Source organism: Trachypithecus francoisi, unplaced genomic scaffold (assembly GCF_009764315.1).
Source record: "Trachypithecus francoisi isolate TF-2019V2 unplaced genomic scaffold, Tfra_2.0 Lachesis_group7, whole genome shotgun sequence".
NCBI lineage: Eukaryota > Metazoa > Chordata > Mammalia > Primates > Cercopithecidae > Trachypithecus > Trachypithecus francoisi.
The window spans coordinates 62282873-62290913 of NW_022681472.1; the positions used below are offsets into that span (position 1 = coordinate 62282873).

Sequence of the window (8041 nt, forward strand, 5' to 3'; positions counted from 1 at the left end):
CGTGACAAATAGTTCAAATCTCTCTGAGTCTGATTAGGCAGGAATGACCAAAAGACCATAGCATATTTCACATCTCAATTTCTTCTTGTTGATTGTGAACAGACGGGAACTATGCTATTTAAGGAAAAGTAGATTTTGGCATTTGGCCATTATCCAAAGCAAACTGAAAGAGGGGGCAGTATTCATCTGGCTCAGTAACAGAAGACAACTAAAAATAGGCACCCAGCCCAAAGCCAGCCAGGCTGTGAGTTGCTAGGCAAGAATGCTTTTTCCACAGCAGTCTAGGGTCCTCCATTCACAAGTTTTCCATTGGCTATAAATTTGTCTAAGATATTCATTTCATTGCTGTGTTTGATTAACATCCACCTGTATGGCCTCTCCATTTTATATTAATTTGAGATATAATTTAAGATGACTTACAAAACTGAAGCCAGTCTGTTTTTTCTCAACCTGTTGAGACTAAGTGTTATACTCTTAGCTTTCAGAAGTTTCTGCCAAATGCTACTATTAATATTTCATTCTGAAAAGCAACCTTTTCCTCTAGCTACAAAAGTTACACTCTAACCTTAAAGGTGTGGTCCTCTGAGTGTTACTGATATTAATATTAGATGCATTAATTGAGTTGCCATTTATTATTGAGCAATTGCTAAAATTGCTGTCTTTTTCTATAGACAGAGGAGTAGTTGAATATACAATATTAGTCTCTTAGAGCAAGGCCATATTTCTCTGTCTGTGCTGCATTGACCATGATTTGAGACTCCCAGCCAGAGAAGTAAAACAACTCACTGAGAACTAGTGTATACATAAGCATAGTGCTGGTAAATGGGACAGGTTATGGGAAGAATAAAAATGAACTTAGAACTCCTGAAACTCACAACTGGCTGTTATACCATTCTCAGCAGACCTCACTTCTTTATACATATTTGAAACGCTGTTGATAAAATTATACCTTAAAATTAAATAAACAGGCTGAATACAAATGGCTTATGCCTGTAATCCCAGCACTCCAGGAAACCGAGGATTGCTTGAGTCGAGGAGTCCGAGACTAGTCTGGGCAACATATTGAGATCCCATCTCTGTTTTAATAAATTAAAAAAATTAAAATGATATAAACAAACTACAAAAACATGATATAACATGGAAGAAACACACAAAATTAATATTGAACAAAGGAGACCAGATACAAAAGAATACCGGGTATATAACAGCATTTATGAAGTTCAAAACCACATAAAAGTAATCTATAGAAGTCTGATTGTCTTTGCAGAGAAAGGAGATGCTGGAAATTGGGATGAACATGAGGAAGCCTTCAGGGTTAGTAGTCATATTTTATTTCTTGACCCAAGTGGTAGTTACACAGATGTGTTCCATCCATGATGCTTCCTCAAAGTGTATAATTAAAATTTTTGCATTTTTCTGCAGACATGTTACACTTTAATAAAAAAGGGGAAAAAATCATACTCCATAACTAAAGGCACAATCTTGGGTGGCAATGTATTATTAGCTATGTAGCTATTATTGGTTCTTCTTTATATATGAACTTGTGAACTACATGTCATGATTTATTTTGAAACACTGCATTGTACTTCTGTGAGTCCATTAAACCATATTTTATTCTTTTGCTAGCTCTTTCTAAGCAATTAACAACCTCTGTCTCTTGAACATGGGCAAAGTCTGACCTACAATTAAATGTGGACTGACTCACACGTTTCAAACCACATTAAGGCAATGCTCATTGATTTCCATAATCTCATTGTCCCTGAAGCTAAGCCTACTCATTCTTACGTGTTCCAGTCATTGAGAACATTTACGTCAATTTGACCTAGTTCTTTATTTCATGGAATTTTTAAAGATTAGATAGCTCCAGTGAAAACCGGGTAAATTTCATATCCCAAGATGATTTAGCTCCCTGTAGATTTCTTTTCTTCTTCTTCTTCTTATTATTTTTTGAAACAGAGTCTTGCTCTGTTGCCCAGACAAGACTGGAGTGCAATGGCATCATCTGGGCTCACTGCAACCTCCGCCTCCGGGGTTCAAGCAATTCTCCTGCCTCAGCTTCCCAAGTAGCTGGGACTACAGGTGCGTGCCACCACACGCGGCTAATATTTTGTATTTTTAGTAGAGAAAGGGTTTCACCGTGTTAGCCAGAATGGTCTTGTTCTCCTGACCTCATGATTTGCCTGTCTTGGCCTCCCAAAGTGTTGGGATTACAGGCGTGAGTCACAGTGCCTGGTCCCATGTAGATTTCTTAACACAGTTCAGTTATCTGCTGGATCTTATTCTTTTTTTTTTTGGAAACCTCCTTCTTTATCTTGGACTTTTTAACATAACACACCATATCTATATATGCACTCTGAGCTCTTAAAACTTCAGAAAGTTTACCTGCAAAAGGTGGTCCCAACAACGCAGAGATGCCATTAGCACAGATGATGATGCCTTAGGAATTTGCTAAATGTTCAATGCCAACCAAGTCTTCAGCCACTACAGGCATTAGGGAGAAATAACCGCTGGAAAACCTATCAGTGCACAGATGACCACCAGGCCAGCATAAGTGTGCATCAATGGCAGAATTAAAAATACTGAGGAGGCCGGCTGCGGTGGCTCACACCTGTAATTCCAGCACTTTGGGAAGACGAGGCGGGCGGATCACAAGATCAGATCAAGACCATCCTGGCTAACATGGTGAAACCCCGTCTCTACTAAACATACAAAAACAAAATTAGCTGGGTGAGGTGGCGGGCGCCTGTAGTCCCAGCTACTCAGGAGGCTGAGGTGGGAGAATGGCGTGAACCCGGGAGTCAGAGCTTACAGTGAGCCGAGATCGTGCCACTGCACGGCAGCCTGGGCCACAGCACGAGACTCCGTCCCCCCCCCCCCCAAAAAAATAAAAAAATAAAAAACAACAAAACAAAACAAAAATACTGAGGACAAGACTGAAGTTGACCAACAGGAAGTCATTCCAAACACTGATGCAAGGTAAGTCAGCTATGATGCCCAGGATCACTTTTCCAAAAATGTGAACTACTGCTATAATTGAAGTCAGAGGGAAAACCTCGTTTGCTCCAATAAGTTACACAAACTGACGATTTCTGGGAGATGAATGAAGGAGATGACAAAGCTGCTGTATGCAAACGAAGCCCAGAAAATAAAGGCTACAAACATATGATTTGTAAATAGAGAGGCTGTCCCAAAATAGCCTGAGTACCAATCCTCAGAGCCATTCTTGACTCTCATGGTGAGCCAGCTGACATTCTTCAGAACCGGAGAGAGCCCATGATCCGGCCTGATTGGGGCACTCCTGGGCTTGCAGGTCACAGAGGGTCTCCTCGTTCCCAGACCCACCGTCCTTCTCTTCTGTTCTTCCCTGCTGTCCATTTGACATCACATATTCCCTGGAGTGCGCAGGCAGGATGCGCAGATCTTTCTCTCCTGGGTCGTTTGGGTTTTTCCCAGGAGGGAGGGGCCTCATGAGGGTCCCACAAACACAGGTTTAAGGAAACCGCGCCTTGGATCAACATGGCATTCCTCCAGCCGTACTCTGCGCACAAGTACTTCAGTAGCACAGTCATTAGGAACATACCGAATCCGGTCCCCTTAGTGCTGAGGCCCTGGGCGAGGGCGTGTCTCTTCTGGAAATACCTGCCCACAATGACCACCGCTGACAGGTAGGCCATCCCGCTGCCCAGGCCAGCTGCCGCTCCAAAAGTAATGAAGAGATAATGCACGTTTGCAGCGTAGGCACTCAACACCCAGCCCAGAGAGTTGACGAGCCCTCCAATGATTGCAGTCCGGAGGCACCCACAGGTGTTAATGAACAAGCTGATGAAAGGGCGGCCCGAGGCTCGCTGGGCTGCGGACTCACTCGGCTCCACGCCTAGATCCTCAAACTTGCTTCTCTGCTTGGAGCCCCCTGAGCTGCTAGGTGTAGAGATTTGTTGCAATGTCGTCTATCATCCTGGAGATGTGGGTGCCTGCGGCTCAGTTCTCCACCCGGCTCGGTGCGCTGGGTGAGGGGCTCCCGTGCTCTTCTGCCGCTCGCTGCCAGGCCAGGTGAGAGTTTGGTGGAGCTGAAAGTTCGACGCCTCACTCCAGGTGGTTTTAAAAAGGGAGCGTTTGGAGGCGCCCAAACCTAACCTGGGCTTCCTTCCAATCGGAGCAATTTCCAATCTTCCTGCTCGTTCATTCCTATACCGGCTAATTCTGGTTTGGCAGGAGGAAAAAAAGTGCAGTCACCTCACATGCATACTCTTGTTGCCAGTTGAAGTTTATTGATTTGGCTGACGTTCCCCTAAGGCATTGCATATTTATCACTGGAGGAAAGGTCCTGAAACTGAATCCAGAATGCAGGTGAGACTAGCAGTAGCCTCCATTTCTCTGAGATGGGAGAGAAGGGATGAAACAGACCCTCACTGCAATATTTTTGGCCAAAGAGGACTCAGTGTAACTCAATGTCCCTTATTTTTTCTCTCTCTTTTAGAGACAAGGGTTTCACTGTGTTGCCAGGCTGGTCTTGAACACTTGGGCTCAAGTGATCCTCTGGCCTTGGCCTTCCAAAGTGCTGGGATCACAAGCTGAGCCACTGTGCCCGGCCAGTCCCTCATTCTTGGTCCCACTCTGGATTCCACCTCTCCCTGCTCTTTCTGCATGTTCATTACCTACCTTCATGGGCACCAGGCACAACTTTCATCTCAATGCCTCCTTACCTCATTCCCAGCAGGGAACACAACACAATGCTTTACCTTGAACAATTTTCTGTATTATTGAAGTGAATGCATGAGTTGATGACGCCTGTGCTGTTTTACCCCTCCTGAAGGTTTTGTAGTGGTTCTCTACTGCTGTTGTAATAAATTACCACAGTAATAGCAGAGGAAAACCACACAAATTCACTATTTTACAGTGCTGGAGGTTGGAAGTTTAAAATGGGTCATACCGGGCTAAGATCATGGTGTGGCACCTTCAAGGCTGTGTTCCTTCTTGTGGCTCTAGGAGAGAGCCACCAGTTTCTGCAGTCCACACACATTCCTCGGCTGGTGGCTCTTACTCCATCTTCAAAGCCAGCACTGCTGCGTCATTCTGTCTTCTTTCCATACTCACATTGCCGTGTCACCTCTCCCAGGATATTATTCTTAAAACATCTATGTACTTCCCATTTATTATTTATTTACTTATTTTTGAGGCATTGTCTTACTCTGTTGCCCAGGCTGGAGTGCAGTAGTATGATCACAGCTCACTGCAACTCCTGCCTCCTGGGTTCAAGGGATCCTTCTACCTCAGCCTCCCAAGTAGCTGGGACCACAAGTGTACACTAACACACCTGGCTAATTTTTGTATTTTTGGTAGAGAGAGGGTTCACCATGTTGGTCAGGCTGGTCTTGAACTCCTGACCTTGAATGATTTGCCTGTCTCGGCCTCCCAAAGTGCTGGGATTATAGGCATGAGCCATGGCATCTGGCCCCATTTGTGATTTCAATTATATTAGACTGATTATTTACCTGACTTGAGATTATTTTAAAATGGAATTCATTTTGAATTCACTATCACTCAGGGTACTAGCAAATTCTTACTAAATCTTATGTCTGTTAATAGAAACATTTAATTTATAGTTAGGCACAGTTGGACGAGACCTAGTGTACTTTATAATTCTGTCCTCATATTAGGCACCTTGAGGTTGACTTAGGTGCCATACACACCAATTAACATTAACATTTGTTTTTCCTCATAGATTCACTTACCCAGTAACTATACCACTTCTATAAAGCTCAGTTTCCACCTATATATGCTGTGCAGGTATGTGATTAGATGTAATTCACATTAAAGCCCATGGTTGGTTTCTGGCATGGGTGCTGAGTTTTCTTCATTTCTCCAGAAATCCTCATTAGTAGTTTCCAGATATGCTTTAAAGAGGAATGGGTTTTCTTTCCATGTCCTATAATTATTTGTAGCTGGTGAAATTTGGGTCAATTAAGTCACAATGACAGCCATGATCATAGTAGCTTATCACTATAAGGAATAGGATTAGGGATCCATACCAGAAAAGTTAGCTTTTTGTCAAGTAAAATTTCTTAATATCAAGTAATTTGGAGGCATAAAATTATATTTTTCTTGGGCTCTAAAGCATTACCTCTTTTTGTATAATTAAGCTATTACATGTCTTCTGTATGGTGAAAGGAAATTTTCATTTTTACTTAATATTTTTGATGAATCAAAAGTCATGAGTCCTTGATTTAGTTTAATCAATAAGAAATTTTATGTGTTTAATTATTGTTTTTTCTGAAAGTTTTGTTTCAATTTTTATGAGTTTTTTTTTTTTGTATAAATGTACTAAATAAGTAAGCTTCACTTTTACTTGCTCCACTTGGGCTTCAACAAAGAAATGTTCAAGTCTTATAGAGTAGTACCTCCATGGTTATGACAAAATATACCTGGAGTGGGGGGGGAATTATAGATCAAATTTATTTCCTTCGCTTAATTTTTTTATATTCCTTGGTCGTATCTGGTAGGAGGCAAGTGACTACAGAGATAGCATCATATAGGAAGGATCTATAAGACAGGCCACCAAAGAAAGGTTCCATTAATAGACTCAAACCTGCTAACATTTTAGAGTGGGGAGAATTTTAATCCATTCCATAGTCCCATTACATCCATTGCTTGAAGGTGAGAACAAATAAAAGTTTCATTTTATATATATTCATATTATGAACCCATTCATAGACAATAGTAGTTGTGAAGGTTATTTCCTAAGCACATATATTGGGATCAGAGATTCTGTATATTTGAACAACATTCTGCACAAGACTACACATTGTTGATACTGCCTTGCTGCCTTAACTAGAAAAGTGTTCCTATAACCTGAATGAGAATAATATATATGTATACATTTATTTTTATGTGGAAGGCCTAATATGTCCCAACAATGGACATACAAGTATTGTCATATGTATGAAAAGATAATCTCACTCATAATGAGAGAAATGTATTACAGCCAATCTGAGATCCTATTTTTTAATATATAAGACTAGTGATATCAAAACTTTTAATAACATTATGTTAAAGATGGAAGGAATACAAATTCTTACAACTTCCATGGAATGTAATTTGGCAATGGTTATCAAAATGACAGTGCATTTGTACTATGGCCCACATTTCCCTTTCTAGGAATTTATTTTACAGATGTACTTGCACTATGTAAAATGATGTATATAGAAGAATATTCATTGAAGCATTATAACTGTAATAACAAAAGACCAGGCCAGGTGCAGTGGCTCATGACCGTAATCCCAACATTTTGGGAGGCCGAGGCCAGTGGATCACCTGAGGTCAAGAGTTTGAGACTAGCCTGGCTGACATGGTGAAACCCTGTCTCTACTGAAAATACCAAAACTAGCCAAGCGTGGTGGCAGGCGCCTGTAATCCCAGCTCCTCGGGGGGCTGAGGCAGGAGAATCACTTGAACCCAGGAGGCGGAGATTGCAGTCAGCTGAGATTGCACCATCGCACTCCTACCTGGGGCACAAGAACGAGACTTTGTTTCAAAACAAACAAACAAACAAACAAAAAGAAAACAAAAGCAACTTAAATATCAATCAATATGAAAGAAATTAAATATAGAAAAGTACATTCATACAGTAGCACCATGAGCAGTCATTTAAAAATAATAGAGACACTTTTTATGTATTGAATTGGAATGTTTTTTAAGATACATATGTTGTCAAAGCAAGGTGCTGAACAGTGTGTGTAATATACTACTATTTATGCAAAAAAGGCAAGAATAATGAGTGTTTGCTTGTATAACACAAGTATAGTGTTAAGCATAACAAATCTCTGGTGGAATACATGAGAAACTGATAAGGGTGGTGTCCCTGAAGAAAAGTAAATCAGTGACTGGGGAACAAACAGGGATAGAAGGATGCATTTTCATTATCTGTTCTCTTATTTGTTTTGAATTTTAAAATGTATGAATAAATTACCTACTCAAAAATTAAACACAGGAAAATAAAGACAAGAATTTATTTTCCTGATCAGTGATCTCATTCTGTTAAGAT

At 41.0% G+C, this 8041-nt stretch overlaps 1 pseudogene; it reads right to left on the minus strand.

Moving 5' to 3' along the window:
- Positions 1 to 2276: 2276 nt before the first annotated feature.
- On the minus strand, positions 2277 to 4708 carry LOC117079065 (annotated as a pseudogene).
- Positions 4709 to 8041: the final 3333 nt, after the last annotated feature.